The following is a 16,751-nucleotide window of genomic DNA, read 5'->3' on the forward strand; positions in this document are numbered from 1 at the left end:
ACTTGCTGGGATGGGTTTGCAGACCCCAGGCTTCACCCCACATCTGCCCGTGGTGTGGGAGCCCATGGGGTGCACCCACATCTGCTCCTCCGCAGGAGGCGGCTCCCAGCTTCATCCCAATTAATCATCTCCTAATGACTTTCTGAACCGGGAGGATTTCTTTAATTATACCACGCTTTAGACTTTAATCAAGAAATCAATCTTCCACGCTGCCCGAAACCCGAGGGTACGGTGCGTGGGGCGTAGAGGAGCCCGGGGCCTCCCTCGTGTGACGCTGAGCAAGTCCCTGTGATGCCACCACCATCCTCACACCACCACCCCTGAGCAAAGCCCAAGGACTCCCCGGTCACAGCCCCGGGAGGAGGGGGGACATGATGGCGTTGCCGTCAGCACCGTTGTGTAACTCTCCCTTTGCCAGTGCCGGAGGCGGGTGCTACCCCCAGAGCGTGACCTGCTGACGGTCCCCGGGGGGAGCGATCACTCTCCAGCCATGAGATAAAAATCAGTGGCCACAGGGCAGGTCAGGCACAGCCCGTGTCACGCAGGGAGAGGGGACAACGCCTGTTCAGTGGGGTGCAAACGCTGAGGGGTCACAACGAGGAGAGGGGCTGGGTGGCAGGGGGCCTGCTCCTCCTGCCATGGGGACAGCAGGGCAGCCTACCTCATCCTGGGGTGCATGGCCAGCAGGGCAAGGGAGGTGATTCTGCTCCTCTGCTCTGGTGAGACCCTGCCTGGAGCTGTGTCCAGCTCTGGAGTCCTCAGCACAGGAAGGACAGGGACCTGTTGGAATGAGTCCAGGGGAGGGCCATGAAGATGACCAGAGGGATGAAGCACCTCTGCTGTGAGGACAGGCTGAGGAAGCTGGGGTTGCTCAGCCTGGAGAAGAGAAGGCTCCATGGAGACCTTCTAGCAGCCTTCCATTATCTAAAGGGACTACAGGAGAGCTGGGGAGGGACTCTTTGTCAGGGAGTGCAGTGACAGGACAAGGGGGAACGGTTTTAAACTGGAAGAGGGGAGATTTAGATTAGATACCAGAAAGAAATTCTTTCCTGTGAGGCTGGTGAGACCCTGGAAGAGGTTGCCCAGAGAAGCTGTGGCTGCCCCATCCCTGGGAGGATTTAAGCCCAGGCTGGATGGGGCTTAGAGCAACCTGGTCTGGTGGAGGTGTCCCTGCCCAGGGCAGGGGGATTGGAACTCGATCTTTAAGGTCCCTTCCAGCTCTAACCATTGTATCATTGTATGAAATCCTCAGTGGCAAGCTACAGAGACAGGCTGCAAAATAGAAACTGTCCACAAAATATTAATAGTTTGCTGCTACTCCACAAAAGTGACGCTCTGCTCTCCGAGCTGCCGGCTGGTGCTCTCCTATTATCTCCTCCTTCTCCTCACCCCTGGCTATGGCAAAGCCAGTGCTGCTCCACTTGCCCTCGAATGTGCACCAGGAGCAGACCTGGGCACCACCAACCCCCACAGGGCTCCAGTGATTTATTTCTCTAGCAGGGAGCAGCAGCAAGATACAAGTAGAATTTGGAAGCATTGCATGCTGGTGCAGGGCTCATTACCAAATCTAGCTGGAAATGATTTAATTACAGTCCCTGCACAACCCCGTGCCTGTGTCCTGGCTCAGCTGAGCACTGACACATGTATATTTTCTCTGCCACCCGAGGCGGGTGCCAGGCAACCCACAGCCCTCCTGTGCCACCTTCGTGCCAGGATGGATGTGGTGGGGAGAGGATTGGCATTTTTTTTTTCCAGGGGATGACTTCTCCTGCCCCCACCTCACCCCGAGAGCACCTCCTGCCTCGCCAAACCCAGGCAAAATAAATACAAATCCCGGGGTTGCTGTGATCTGCTCTAGTGTCAAACACCACACAAGGTTGCTGTGATCCAGAGAAAAGAATATACCTAATTAAATATTAACCTTGCTTTTTTTTTTTCTTTTGTTCCAGTTTACAGGATGCTGGGGGCCCGGCTGCAGCAAAGGGTTTATCCCAAAGGATGCTGAACACCCAGGTTGGGCAAGAAACCCCCTGTTCAGAGGGGAGGATGGGTTGATGGTCGTTACTGACCTGATCCAAGGTGACTTTAAGGAGCTGCAGCCATGGTGGTGCCTCCAAGTTTGTGTTATTTTGGTGAAGAACGCCTTGTTTTTTCCCTTTGCAGGTTGATATTAATAAAACAGCTCCCCTCAGCCACGGGCAGAGGGTCCCCCCCCCACAACACCCGTGTCTCAGAGAGGACCCTGATTTTGCCCAAATTCTCCTTAAGCCCTGCAGTGGTGGGATGTCCCAGGGGGACACTGGGGGTTGGGGATCTCGCCCTGACCATCTGGGGGCAAACCATTCACGGCAGCATTTCTCAGCATAACATTGCCCAGATTCTTTAATATTTTTTTCCCTGATAGCAGTAGGATTTTTTTGCCCATCAGCTGCAAAGACCCAGCAACTTAAAAAAAATATTACAATTTCATGTGGTTTTCACCTTCAGATTTGCTGGTCCTGGCTCTCCCCACACCCCACAAAACTCCCCCCCGTCACAGCAAGGCAGTGGCTGTGACAGGAGAGGGAAATAGAAAGAGGTTTATTCCCCCCTTTCTGTTTATAGAAAGGTTTTTTTCCCTCTCTAATGAAATGCAAATAGAGGAAGCCAAGATATGACGCAGCAAAACGATTTAAGAAAGAGTATTATGGTAACGGAAGGGAGGGAGCTGGGGCTGAGCTCTGAGCTCGCTGGTGCAGAACAGCCCGGCTGGAACCCAGTGAACAGGTTGGGTTTTGAATGGAGGTAGGGATGGGGACATTTCGGGGGGGGTGTTTCCCCCCCAGAGCCCTGCTGTGCCGTCACCGGCTGCGCTGGGGCCGCTCAGGCTCAGATGACGAGGATGCGGGGCCAGGGAGGGGATTTCGAGTACCTGCTGCCTTTGCTGAGGAGCTAAAAATAAGAAGCATCTGCTAAAAATAATGAATGAGCAGGGGGAAAAAAAAAAAAAGCTAAACCCCCAAGATCTCCCTGGACTCTGAGGATTAATTTTAATTTCCCTTTAATCCGGACAGAAATAGTGCTGCCGGAGGGTTCGGCTCAGCCCTGGGGACCGAAGCCGTTGTGCTTCCCTGCCCATCCTGCCTGGCAGCACCCCAAAACCCTGCTCATTCCCACCACGGTTGAACCCCGGCATTTTGGGTGCATTCTGGAGAAAAATGGGCACACTGCAAGCAGGAGGCCATGGGACTTCAGCTGCTCCCTCAAGGGCTGTGGCTGCAGCTCCCTGAGGTGCCTTCGGGCTTCCTGCTGCTGCAGGTGCCTGGTTTTGGGGTGCTCTGATCCTGTACCAGGCTACAGCCTTGGGTAAGGGAAGGAAGAAGGGCCGGATCTCCCAGATTAGACTGGACATTTAAAAAAAAAAATAAGATTTACCAATAGTCTTTGCTTTTATAGGAAAGAAAAATACTGATCCGAGCAAGCTGTTTAGTTTGCAGCCTTCCAAAGAGAGAAAACCCCCTAATTCCTGAAAAAAAATTTAAAGGAGCAAAGGATGCTACGTACCCAAAAGCTCCCCAAGCACCACAGCCACTGCCCACCCCATCTGACCCCGCAGCGCAAGGGGCAGCCAGCCCAGCACACAGCCCCCTGCTCCAAATCCTCGGAAAAATGTTTCCCTGGCTTTATCCAAGCAATAAACCACCAGTAACAGAAGGAGAGGAGCACGGACTGGGCTCTCCCTGCAGGTCCTTGCTCCCCGTGCATATGGGCAACAGGGATGGCTGAGCATCACTAAACAGAAATATCACTCCCAGGTTACCTACTGCATTCAGATACATGCAAATGTATGCATACAACAATTTACATGCAGAGCTCGCGTGGGACTCTGCTTTGGTGCCGAGAGGAAAAGCAGCAGAATTTGGGGATGAAGGGGCTCAGAGGGACGCGGTTTGGGGCTCTTTGTGCAGCAGGGTCTCAGCCTTGGAAATATTTTAAATGCTGAGAGCCCGTGAATAGATACAAGGGCTCATAGTCTGAGGTGTGATTTATACGCAACAGCACATAAACACCTGAAATGGGGGCTTTTAAGCTGCCCCAGCCCTCGCTATAATGCTGCTTCTGTGGGGCTGCAGCAGCTCCTCCCGGAGCCAACACACATCCCCGGAGCCCAAAGCTGCTTGGAAGGGGGTTTGAAAAAAAAGAAAAATTAAGAAAATCAAATCTAAGCAATTCCTTACAAGCTGCTCCAAATGTGTTTTCAATTCAAGAGTGACCAGAGAGGTAAGTAAATATTTTTCTGGAAAGGAAATGACATTGTGTTTACACCTAATGCTGTTTGCTGAAGCACTGCCCGCAGCCCAGCTCCTGCCTGTTTAATATTTACCCAGCTGGAGGGGACGCTCAGCCGTGTGTGGCAGCGCCGGGCACCACAGAGGGGAAGAATTCAGCGTTTATTCCTCTAGGAAGCCCTGTGGTTTCCTGATCCGCGACGCACAAGACCCCGTGTCTGTTTTCTGGGCTGTGTTTTTTCAGAAGCCACGAGGCTGGGACAAGGGGCTGCTGTTGGACCGGGGCTGTGCAGCCACTTGGCAAGGGCAAATGGTAGATAAAAAGTAAAATATTTAAGGCAGGACAACCCAACCTGCAGCCCACCGGGGGCCAGCACTGCTCTGCAAGGATCTTTCCTCGCAGAGGGCTTTGCTCTGCACATCATGGAGATCCCCCCAAGCTTTCTTTAAGACCCACTGCTCTGAATGCTTGAAGGCAACCAGCCCAAAATTTGCCACTCCTACAAAGGCCTTTGTGCCACCCTCCTGACACAGCGAGGTTGGATGGGACACGGGTGCCACACGTTGTGTCCCCACACCTGGCAAAGCACAGGGGGGAGACCTGCAGGAATGAGCTATAGAGCATCTTCCCCAGCTCTATCTGTACAAGTTTAACAGCTGGTACATCCTCAATATCCCCACCTAAAACCTGTGCCCCCTGCCCAGGACACTGCTCACACGTGGTGCCAGCATCTTGAAGCAGAGCAACCCCGTGCTGGGGCTCACCTCTCCCATACAAACAGGTTTGCAAAACCCTGAAAACAGTGGCCGAAATCTAAATATTTTCCTTGGACACAGACAGGATTAATTTTAATTTCCCTTTAATCCGGACAGAAATAGTGCTGCCGGAGGGTTCGGCTCAGCCCTGGGGACCGAAGCCGTTGTGCTTCCCTGCCCATCCTGCCTGGCAGCACCCCAAAACCCTGCTCATTCCCACCACGGTTGAACCCCGGCATTTTGGGTGCATTCTGGAGAAAAATGGGCACACTGCAAGCAGGAGGCCATGGGACTTCAGCTGCTCCCTCAAGGGCTGTGGCTGCAGCTCCCTGAGGTGCCTTCGGGCTTCCTGCTGCTGCAGGTGCCTGGTTTTGGGGTGCTCTGATCCTGTACCAGGCTACAGCCTTGGGTAAGGGAAGGAAGAAGGGCCGGATCTCCCAGATTAGACTGGACATTTAAAAAAAAAATAAGATTTACCAATAGTCTTTGCTTTTATAGGAAAGAAAAATACTGATCCGAGCAAGCTGTTTAGTTTGCAGCCTTCCAAAGAGAGAAAACCCCCTAATTCCTGAAAAAAAATTTAAAGGAGCAAAGGATGCTACGTACCCAAAAGCTCCCCAAGCACCACAGCCACTGCCCACCCCATCTGACCCCGCAGCGCAAGGGGCAGCCAGCCCAGCACACAGCCCCCTGCTCCAAATCCTCGGAAAAATGTTTCCCTGGCTTTATCCAAGCAATAAACCACCAGTAACAGAAGGAGAGGAGCACGGACTGGGCTCTCCCTGCAGGTCCTTGCTCCCCGTGCGTATGGGCAACAGGGATGGCTGAGCATCACTAAACAGAAATATCACTCCCAGGTTACCTACTGCATTCAGATACATGCAAATGTATGCATACAACAATTTACATGCAGAGCTCGCGTGGGACTCTGCTTTGGTGCCGAGAGGAAACCCCCCCTAATTCCTGGTGCCCACCCCCCTGGCAGCAGCAGAATTTGGGGATGGAGGGGCTCGGAGGAGGGACGCGCTTTGTGCAGCAGGGTCTCAGCCTTGGAAATATTTTAAATGCTGAGAGCCCGTGAATAGATACAAGGGCTCATAGTCTGAGGTGTGATTTATACGCAACAGCACATAAACACCTGAAATGGGGGCTTTTAAGCTGCCCCAGCCCTCGCTATAATGCTGCTTCTGTGGGGCTGCAGCAGCTCCTCCCGGAGCCAACACACATCCCCGGAGCCCAAAGCTGCTTGGAAGGGGGTTTGAAAAAAAAGAAAAATTAAGAAAATCAAATCTAAGCAATTCCTTACAAGCTGCTCCAAATGTGTTTTCAATTCAAGAGTGACCAGAGAGGTAAGTAAATATTTTTCTGGAAAGGAAATGACATTGTGTTTACACCTAATGCTGTTTGCTGAAGCACTGCCCGCAGCCCAGCTCCTGCCTGTTTAATATTTACCCAGCTGGAGGGGACGCTCAGCCGTGTGTGGCAGCGCCGGGCACCACAGAGGGGAAGAATTCAGCGTTTATTCCTCTAGGAAGCCCTGTGGTTTCCTGATCCGCGACGCACAAGACCCCGTGTCTGTTTTCTGGGCTGTGTTTTTTCAGAAGCCACGAGGCTGGGACAAGGGGCTGCTGTTGGACCGGGGCTGTACAGCCACTTGGCAAGGGCAAATGGTAGATAAAAAGTAAAATATTTAAGGCAGGACAACCCAACCTGCAGCCCACCGGGGGCCAGCACTGCTCTGCAAGGATCTTTCCTCGCAGAGGGCTTTGCTCTGCACATCATGGAGATCCCCCCAAGCTTTCTTTAAGACCCACTGCTCTGAATGCTTGAAGGCAACCAGCCCAAAATTTGCCACTCCTACAAAGGCCTTTGTGCCACCCCCCTGACACAGCGAGGTTGGATGGGACACGGGTGCCACACGTTGTGTCCCCACACCTGGCAAAGCACAGGGGGGAGACCTGCAGGAATGAGCTATAGAGCATCTTCCCCAGCTCTATCTGTACAAGTTTAACAGCTGGTACATCCTCAATATCCCCACCTAAAACCTGTGCCCCCTGCCCAGGACACTGCTCACACGTGGTGCCAGCATCTTGAAGCAGAGCAACCCCGTGCTGGGGCTCACCTCTCCCATACAAACAGGTTTGCAAAACCCTGAAAACAGTGGCCGAAATCTAAATATTTTCCTTGGACACAGACAGGCCCGAGGCACCCGCTGCCACATTGCCTGTGGGGGTAACACGTGGCTGAAGCGCTAACGAAGATCTCTCTGCCTTTGCTCCTCAGCCTGGAAACAAGAGAGCACAACGCTCTCTCCTCCCCGGCCCCGAGGTGCTGAAAGCTGCCAAAGGTCAGGCTTAAAGCTCCTCGGACTTTGGCGAGAGTTTGTGCAACAAAATCCCTTCCAACGTCTTGGGAAACACAGTGCTGGAGCTTTGCCTCCTGTTAATCATTGATGAGGGGGGGTGGCTCTGCCAGGTGGTGCAATGGGAGCGGGGGACACGGCCGGGCTCCCCGTGCCACCAGGACCTGCTCCAGATCTCCCTACCGAGCCCTTAATCAGCTTTCACCTGGGATTAGCTCAAACATTCCCAGCCGCTGGATCAAAATAGCTTTTCTTACTAGCGGGCAACTAATCCAAAACAAGCCCTCTCCTCCATCAGCCAGAGTCTCCAGCAAGGGGTTTTTTGTTGTTTTTTTTTTCTTCCCTTTTGCTAAGACTCAAACCTTGCCCAGTTCCCAGATTTTTATTTTTTTTTAATTGAAAAACCAGGACACGGGATGCACAGGCGGATGCTCAGAGCTGGGTTGTGCTGGGGACTGGTGGCTGCACCTCCCATAAACCCAACCAAGCAAAGCCTGGGGTGCAGGGCAGGTGCAAAGAGCACAACCCGCCCAGTTCAGGCTGAACAGTCTGTGTTTGGGGGAAATTTAGGGGTTTCACACAAGGGATTTCACTTGGGAGCTCACGGGAGGGGTGACACACTGTGTAGACACCTCCTGTGTGAGCTGGGTCCATCCCATCCATGCTGAACTCCTCTTCTCCTGCTGACAGCAAATCATAAAATGATAGGGGGTTGGAAGGGACCTCTGGAGATCATCTAGTCCAACCCCCTGCCAAAGCAGGTCCCACAGGAACGTGTCCAGGTGGGTTTTGAATGTCTCCAGAGAAGGAGACTCCACCACCTCTCTGACCAGCCTCTTCCAGGGCTCTGCCACCCTCACAGGAAAGAAGTTCCTCCTCATGTTTAGGTGGAACTTCTTATATCCAAGTTTGTGCCCATTTCCTCTTGTCCTGTCCCTGGGCACCACTGAAAAAAGACCAGCCCCATCCTCTTGACACCCACCCTTTAGGTATTTATAAGCATTGATCAGATTGCCCCTCAGCCTTCTCTTCTCCAGACTAAAAAGGCCCAAGTCCCTCAGCCTCTCCTCATAAGGGAGATGCTCCAGGCCCTTCATCATGGAGCCAAATGGAGCCAAAGAAAGTCCCTTGTCTGTCTGAAGCCATCGGGGCCTGGGGAGGAACCAAGGAGGAGAAACAACAACCCCTTCTGTAGGATAGAGCCCCAGAGCAAAGAGCTGCCAAAAACCCCACAGGGCAAATCAACAGCCCTCGACTTCCACAGACACCACCAGGCTGAGCCAGGTAGGGAAGGGATGTGCAACAGGTCACATCCAGAAACACCACGTATGACACAGCTACAATTAAATAAAGGACATTATTGCTGCCTTGCTAATGACCCAGGGCACCAGCAGCTGAGCTGCCGGCAGCTCCCAGCTTCTGGGAGCTCATCTCTGCCAGGAATTGGTGTTTCAAGGATTAAATTCCCCTTCCCAGGGCTGCAAACAGGAGCCACGATAACAATCCCCCATTGCAGCCACGGTGACAGCCTCCTCCTGCTGCCCTGGTAAGCGGAGCCACCACAGCTCAACAACCAGCTCCAATACTGCCTTCAGAAAGAAAGTCAAGCTTGAATAAAAGACAACAGAGATTCACCCCTTTGGCCAGTTCATTCTCCCCCCACCCCCAGTAAAAGCTGCTCCCACCCAACTCCTTCCCACTGACCTGCCACAGCACCCGACCCAGGGACACAAGCTCCAGCAACAAAGCCTGGTCAGGATCTCAGCAGCACCAACACCCTCAATAAACCCTTCCACAGCACTAATATAGATCACAGTTTCTCTAAAAACCAGCAACACCTGGCCCTTGTGAGGGGCACAGCTGATCCTCCATCAGTGGCATCTCAGCCATCGTTACCCTCAGCTGCAGCTTCACCTCATCAATGGCAATCAGGACACTGATGTGGGAGACACAGGCCCCTTAACAGGCAGTTAGAAATTTACATTGACCTGATGAGTTCTTCATTTTTGTACCCTCTGAGGGATGGTTTTGGGTATGACTCCCTTTTTGCACCGTGAAGGCTCCAGCATTTCCCCCCAGGCACCCTGATTTGTGCAGCATCAGCATCAGGGACACTTCACCTCCAGGCAGGAACACACCCCCCACCTCCCAAAAAAAGTCACCGGGAGGTAAGGATGGAGCAAACCCCCCCATTTCAACATCTGCTCGTGGAGAGACTTGGCAAAGACGGGAAACCTGCACCAGGGGCTGAATCCTCCGTTTCAGCTCCTCTGACATCGAGGCTTGGCTGGGAGAGGCCCTTGATTTCTGTCCTGAAACCTTCTTAAAAATAGCACAATTATGGGAAAATCCTTGTCCAAGTGGAAAAGAAAACACCAGTCTGGGTCTCACAAGGAAGCAGAGCTATATAAAAGCGCGCTCCTACAGCCTTCTGTTATTTCTGTAACATGTCCAAGCTCTCGCACAGAAACCCTTTACCGAGGGGCACGTTTCCACGGGGCGAGGTCGGGCCTCTGGTAAAGTATTTTATTTTATTTTCCCCTGGAATTTTACTTCACCTAATCAGAAGTTTCCATACGAGGGGAACAAAGCGTCGGCAGAAATGTCCTCGGTGGTTCCGTGCGGGGCAGACCCCGCCGGGGCAGGGGGGTGGCTCCATCCTGAGCCACAAATAACAGGGCAGGCTGGAAAATCTCCCTGTGGGTTTGGTTTTTTTTGCAGAAGGTGAGTGGGTGATGCCCCTGCCCCCCTTGTCCTCCCAGCAGCACCCCCCAAACCCCCCAGCATCTGCCCTCATGGGGACGATCCCCCCCTTACAGACTTGGGGTGACCCAGCTGGCTCTCCTGGAGAAATTTAATATATAATTAACGGAGAAATTTAATATATGATTAATGTAGGTGGCCATCTCCTGCATGGCTCAGACAAGGTTTCTGCCTGCAACACCCCAAGACCCCCCAAAAACAGTGCTGAGAGGTCAAGGAAGCCTGCCCAGCCATGGGGCTCGGTGAGTTTTGGGGGCCACAAAGAGAGGGGTGACCCTGGGGCTCTGTTATTTCAGCCGTGTCCCCCCTGGGGACCCCCCTTGCCCCATCCTGCAGGTCTGTGCCCGCCCTTGGGGTGACATCTCCTTCGTGCCCAACCTGCATCCACGGGACGAGTCTCAGCCAGCGACGGGGAACGTCCTCGGCTCTATTTATACCCCAGGCTGGAGCCGGGTAAAAATAACCCCGGCGTGTTTGGCAGCCTGAGAGTGCTACTGCAAATCCTCCCTGTCAGCAAGAAAATCCCCCAGTTTGGGTCGGAGCCATCGTCCCTGTGGGAGAGACGGTCTGGGGGAAGCCTGGGGGGGTTTGTGGGGCTGAACCCCCAGTGGTTCACCTGAGAGAGGACAGAAAGGATCAGGAGAACCAACAGAGAATTGACTGGCATCATCCCCTCCCAGCTCCTGTGTCCCAAAAAAAGGGTTGAAGAGCCAAGCAGGAGTCTCAAATTGCTCTTGAACCAGGATTAAAGGCCACCGGTGCCGCTGTATTTATAGCTTCGTGATCATCTTTTGAAAAAAAACCCTCATTGTGACTGGTGGGATCCAAGAGGAGCTCCGGGACCGGCCCCATTGCTCTTTATAGTCTGTCCTTTGGCTGTGGGTGAAGGTCGTGGTGGCTCCCGCTGCACCGGCACCTCGTGGGGTGGTGGCACCTCTGGGGGGACCAAGGAGGGGGTTTTGTGCTCCATCCCTCCCTCCATCCCTCCCTCCATCCCTCCCTTCATCTTCCCTCCACCTCTCCCTCCATCCCTCTCTCCATCCCTCCATCGTTCCCTCCACCTCTCTCTCTATCCTTCCCTCCATCCCTCCCTCCATCTTCCCTCCATCCTTCCCTCCATCCCTCTCTCCATCTTCCCTCCATCCTTCCCTCCATCCCTCTCTCCATCTTCCCTCCATCCTTCCCTCCATCATCCCTCCCTCCATCCCTCCCTCCATACCTCCCTCCCATCTTCCTTCTATCCCTCCCTCCATCTTCCCTCCATCCCTACCTCCATCCTTCCCTCCATCTTCCCTCCACCTCTCCCTCCATCCCTCTCTCCATCCCTCCATCGTTCCCTCCACCTCTCTCTCCATCCTTCCCTCCGTCCCTCCCTCCATCTTCCCTCCATCCCTCCCTGTGCTCTCCTGCTGCCGTGCCCTGGGCCAGGTTTGCAGCAGCGAAGCCGCAGCCTCTGGCCGGAGCCCGTGTCTGCTGCCGCCTGAGCCAGCTTCTCCACACCCACCTATTCACAGATTGCTCTGGCTGCCTTGTGCTCTAATTGCAGTTTAATTACGCATCTAATGCAAGCGGGCGAGAGCACTGCCCCGTATCCCAGATACAGTCGCTGCTTCCCTGCCATTGTCCCCCAGCCCTGCCTGGGATTGCCCCGGGAGTGGGGGACACCCCGGGGGCAGAGGACACCCCAGCCCTGCAGTGGGGGCCGGGTACCACCATCACCTCCCACCCGTGGGGTTTGCCCAAGGCCGTATCACGGTTCTGGCCCTTTTCCACTTCCATCCCAACGGAGCTGAAGGGCTGGCGTGGGGTCGGAGCCTCTTCCCAGGACCCTTGAGTTGTCCCTCCTGCTCCACACGGATGCTGGGGATGGGAAATACGGAGCAGGACACCTTTTCCTGCGGGGAAATCTCCCTCCAGGGCTTACACCTGAGCTGGCGAAGTGCCACGGCCGATGCACATGATTTGGCTGGGGAATACGGACCCTTCCCGGCGGAGAGGAGCCGCTGGTCCCCTCCCCATCCCACTGGGGATCTCCGCTCCCCATCCCACCAGGGATCTCCCCTCCTCATCCCACCGGTGATCTCCCCTCCCCATCCCACCAGGGATCTCCCCTCCTCATCCCACCGGTGATCTCCCCTCCCCATCCCACTGGGGATCTCCCCTCCCCATCCCACCACAGATCTCCCCTCCCCATCCCACCAGGGATCTCTCCTCCCCATCGTCCCTCCTGCTCCACACGGATGCTGGGGATGGGAAATACGGAGCAGGACACCTTTTCCTGCGGGGAAATCTCCCTCCAGGGCTTACACCTGAGCTGGCGAAGTGCCACGGCCGATGCACATGATTTGGCTGGGGAATACGGACCCTTCCCGGCGGAGAGGAGCCGCTGGTCAAAGTGCCACGGCCGACGCACATGATTTGGCTGGGAATACAGACCCTTCCCGGCGGAGAGGAGCCGCTGGTCCCCTCCCCATCCCACTGGGGATCTCCGCTCCCCATCCCACCAGGGATCTCCCCTCCTCATCCCACCGGTGATCTCCCCTCCCCATCCCACCAGGGATCTCCCCTCCTCATCCCACCGGTGATCTCCCCTCCCCATCCCACTGGGGATCTCCGCTCCCCATCCCACCAGGGATCTCCCCTCCTCATCCCACCAGTGATCTCCCCTCCCCATCCCACTGGGGATCTCCCCTCCCCATCCCACCACAGATCTCCCCTCCCCATCCCACCAGGGATCTCTCCTCCCCATCCCACCACAGATCTCCCCTCCCCATCCCACCACAGATCTCCCCTCCCCATCCCACCAGGGATCTCCCCTCCTCATCCCACTGGTGATCTCCCCTCCCCCTCCCACCGGGGATCTCCCCTCCCCATCCCACCAGGGATCTCCCCTCCTCATCCCACCAGGGATCTCTGCTCCCCGCACCGCGCAGGATCGCATCCTCACGCCCGGCTGTGGGGGAAGCAGACAGAGCGTGGTGCTGGCTGCCCTCACCACGGAGCGACGGCTTCTCCTGAACAACAAGAAATGGGAATGGAGAGAAAACCTTTGGGCTTTTTGAGCGACCCGTTGGCTTTGCAGGAACAAGCCCACGGCGGCGAGGAGCCGCCCCGCACCAGACGGCGCTCATCTCCAGGCACCACCACGCGCCCGAAAGGACCAGCCTGGCATTTTTTGGAGGTGTCATCACCCCCGAGACCTTCCTGCTGCGCGGGGCGGAGGCAGCGGGCGCCTCGTCCTCCCCAGCACACACCCAGCACGTCACACGCCGGCGCGGAGCCAGCAAATTTAAGATGGTTTTGGCGAAACCAAGAACTCAAATTACTCAGAGCCCGTTGGGCAAGAGATGAATTGTATCGACTGTCCCATCAGCTGAAGGTGTTTTCACACATTACGAGCACACGTGGGACATCTGTTTGGAGTCACATCTCCCTTGGCTCCTCACCCACCTCCCCAGGAACCCCCTGGCTCCTCCTCACCTCCCACTTCTTCCTGCCATTTCTCTTGCTATGGCCTGAGCTCTGCTCGGAGTTCAGGGCACTCGGCAGCTGGCACGATCAGCTCCTCTCCAAAGAGGGTTAAGTTGCTTTTTTCGGAGCCGTGGGGAATTAAGGGCGCTCAGCCAGCGGCACCGTGAACCGCCGGGCACTGGCACAGGGCACGGGGACAGGGCCCAGCCGCCTTCCGCCCCGGGATGAAGAGGGATTGCATCAGCTCATCCCAAAACACCTCAAATAAAGCACCGCTTTCCATCCCGCCCCGGTTTCAAATGGATTTTTGAGCCGAGGAGCAGTTCTGGGGTTCAAGGGAACGCTGCCCGACGAGAGGATGTCCTTTGCTGAACTTCTGAAAGGGACGTTTGACTTGCCAATCGAGTTTCACCAAGGAGCAAAACTTGCAAACCAAAAAATGAGGAATTTCTTAACCCATTCGACTGTCGTAGGTGCTGCCAGGGAACGGTGCCGGCAAAACCCTCCATCCGTGGGAAATGGTTTAAGGAGAATTAGAGGGTTTTATTTCATGGGTTTCTTGTTATTGTTGCTGCCTGAAAAATACCTTCAAATCATGTAATTCCTTACAAAACAAAGGGTGTGCTTCCCTGGCTGGTGTGGCTCAGGGGAAGGCAGGGTGGGATGGTGCCAGGCGGGTTTCCTCCTGCTCAGTTTGGGGTTTCCTCTCGTGCTCAACCCGAGACTTCAGGGGCCAGGGATCATCTTTTGGCTCTGCCCGGCGGGATCCCTGCCCGTGACTGCAGCCTCCACGTGCTGAAGTGACTCAAGTGCCCATCAGTGACTGCTCCGGGCTCCCAGCTATTGGAAAAGAGCATAATTTGACTATTTTTCAAGCTAAACGTAACTTTTCTTGAATGACCAAATTTTTCTGCCTCCAATGGGCACACAGTGTAGGAGGTCGAATCAGAAACGTGGACCAGCAGGTTTAGTACTTGAAAATTTTATTTTCTCAAATGAGCACCAACACATATTGTAAATATGACAAACAATACGCCTCCCTCTAATACTGAAGAACTATATACAATGTACAAATACATGAAAAGGTGGCAACCAATTATTTGAAAACAAACAATTGCATTTATTACTGAAGCAAATGACCTGAAAGAATATGCCAAAAAAAAAAAATAATAATTAAAACAAGATCAAAGAAATAAAAGTATACACAATTTGTAAACACGAGAGCATCGATAGACAGGCTGGTATCGGAAATATCGTCCTTCAGTTTTGTCAGTGGGGAAAGCATTCCCATTTCCTCATGAAAAACAAAACAAAGGATACATACAGTTCGTAACGATGAGAATAGCTTATTTGTGGTTGTACCTTACACAATGCCATTCTGCTTGCATTTAAATGTGTTGATTTTTTACTTCTTTTTTTTTTTTTCTGAATTCAAGATGATTTTTCTTTCCCCTCTTCCGCTTACTCTTTTTAAACAGGATTCTGCGAAATCTACGTCTAACGTTAATTTTGTTTCTGAGCATTTGATTTCTGAGGCTTCTCACCTGGTGAGAAAAGCTCCTTCCCACTGAGCTGAGCTCTGGTTCTCGCCGATCTCTTCACCCACCGGGGTCTTTGGGTGTCACAGCTTCATCCAAGGACTGGTTCACTCGGAAACGCGACGCTCCTCCCGAAACAAGGAAGTGCAGTGAAATGCATGATTGACACACTCTCACATACCAGTTAGAAAAATGCACACACAGAGAGAACTCTCACTTGATCATCACAAGAACAACAGATTTCGTTCGCAGGGGTTTCTATCCTGTGGTATTTTTGAAGTCGTGTGCACCAAAAACAAGAGAACTAAAGAGCGTGCAACGGTTACTCAGCGCTGAAAACAGCTCCTCGCTCAGCAAAACACAGTCCAGTGGTTTGTGCTGTTGGTCCACTTTGGGATTAACAAGAGACCCAATGAATTAAAAACGAAGAAGGGGGAGAAGGGGGGAGGTTGAAGACAGAAAGAAAAACGAAAAAAAAAAAAACTTTACTGCCAGAGAGGTAAACTTTTACTTGAATTTGTTATGTAGCAGCCTGGTTTAAAAAAAAACAAAAACAAACAAAAACACAAAACAACAAAAAAAACCCCAAAAGAAAACCAGGATCCCTGTCCAAAGACTTATGTTTTAGTTTAAAAACGACAACTAGTTAGAAATCTCCATCCTCCATCCCTGCTGCCCCCAAGCAACTGGAAACAGCGACTCAGAGGTTGCAGCTTCTATTCAATCCTGTCTCCTACGTCTCAGTATCTACTTCACTCCAGCCAATACTGGTGCAAGAGAAAATTTCAGGCCTGGACCCTACAAACCAGATCTCCCTGGAGAAGCCGTTCTCAGATGGAGCCCCACCAGCTTTTGTGGGACTCACTGTGAGCTGACAGGGGGGCTCAGGCCACCAGAGGGGACCTCCTGGAGGTCTCCCCAAGAGCCTGGGACTCCTTCCTGCCCCACACGTCAGCCCTGGACCCTGGGCTCCCGTCCCTAACCCTGCACCAGAGACCAACTCTGCCAGATGGAAGCAGGAGGGACTCCCCTCTCCCGCCCCGTCCAGAGGAGAAATGGATCGACTTAAAGAGGACAACATATATATATGATTTTTGTTTCCCTTTAAACATATTTTCCAACAAATACAGAAGGAAACAGTATTATTTATAAACAACAAAAAAGTGCTCTCAGGGAGGGGCTCTGAGAAAACAGCACCAAATATATTATTTTTTTAAAAAAATTAAATATTATTTACAAAAGTATATTTCACAAGATAATGTTTGTTTTCTTTTTTTTTCCTGCTTTGTATATATTACCATCTGAATATTTATTACAGGGATCAAGATTTCACACCAGACAAATCCACCAGAGCAAAACAATTTAAAACTTACTCAAGTCTGGGCTTTGGGGCAGAGGGGGGTGATGTAAACTCGAGGGTGCACGCAGCTTGCCAGAGGAGAGGCTGCCACGTTAAATAAGGAGCAGAACTCACTCCTGATCATGTTTTCTTGAGGATCCCACCTACAGAAAGCAGCACCACGGGCGCTCCGTGGCTGCCCAAGGAGGCAGTTTCCATGGGCCACATCTCCAACTGTCCCACCTTGCTCACCC

At 53.2% G+C, this 16,751-nt stretch overlaps 1 protein-coding gene across 1 annotated transcript in view; it reads right to left on the reverse strand.

The window, feature by feature from the left end:
- Positions 1-14,586: 14,586 nt before the first annotated feature.
- YPEL2 (yippee like 2) overlaps positions 14,587-16,751 on the reverse strand; it is a 46,792-nt gene continuing 44,627 nt past the window's right edge. Inside the window, exon 6 of the mRNA XM_014953180.1 lies at positions 14,587-16,740. The gene's annotated coding sequence lies outside the window, so the exon portion shown is untranslated. The remainder of the gene's footprint in view (positions 16,741-16,751) is intronic.

This window comes from Calidris pugnax, unplaced genomic scaffold, assembly GCF_001431845.1.
Source record: "Calidris pugnax isolate Ruff unplaced genomic scaffold, ASM143184v1 scaffold133, whole genome shotgun sequence".
In the NCBI taxonomy this organism is placed as follows: Eukaryota; Metazoa; Chordata; class Aves; order Charadriiformes; family Scolopacidae; genus Calidris; species Calidris pugnax.